The following is a 348-nucleotide window of genomic DNA, read 5'->3' as shown; positions in this document are numbered from 1 at the left end:
GAAATCTTGCCATTTGCGACGACGTGGATGGAACTAGAGGGTATCATGCTTAGCGAAATAAGTCAGTCAGAGAAAGACAACTATCATATGATCTCCCTGATATGAGGGAGAGGAGATGCAACATGGGGGGTTAATGGGGTAGGAGAAGAGTAAATGAAACAAGTTAGGATTGGGAGGGAGACAAGCCATAAGTGACTCTTAATCTCTCAAAACAAACTGAGGGTTGCTGGCGGGGAGGGAGGTTGGGAGAGGGGGGGTGGGGTTATGGACATTGGGTAGGGTATGTGCTATGGTGAGTGCTGTGAAGTATGTAAACCTGGAGATTCACAGACCTGTACCCCTGGGGGA

The sequence above is a fragment of the Lontra canadensis genome, unplaced genomic scaffold, assembly GCF_010015895.1.
Source record: "Lontra canadensis isolate GAN:19392208 unplaced genomic scaffold, GSC_riverotter_1.0 scaffold12, whole genome shotgun sequence".
In the NCBI taxonomy this organism is placed as follows: Eukaryota; Metazoa; Chordata; class Mammalia; order Carnivora; family Mustelidae; genus Lontra; species Lontra canadensis.
Note: the sequence above shows the minus strand (reverse complement) of the source record.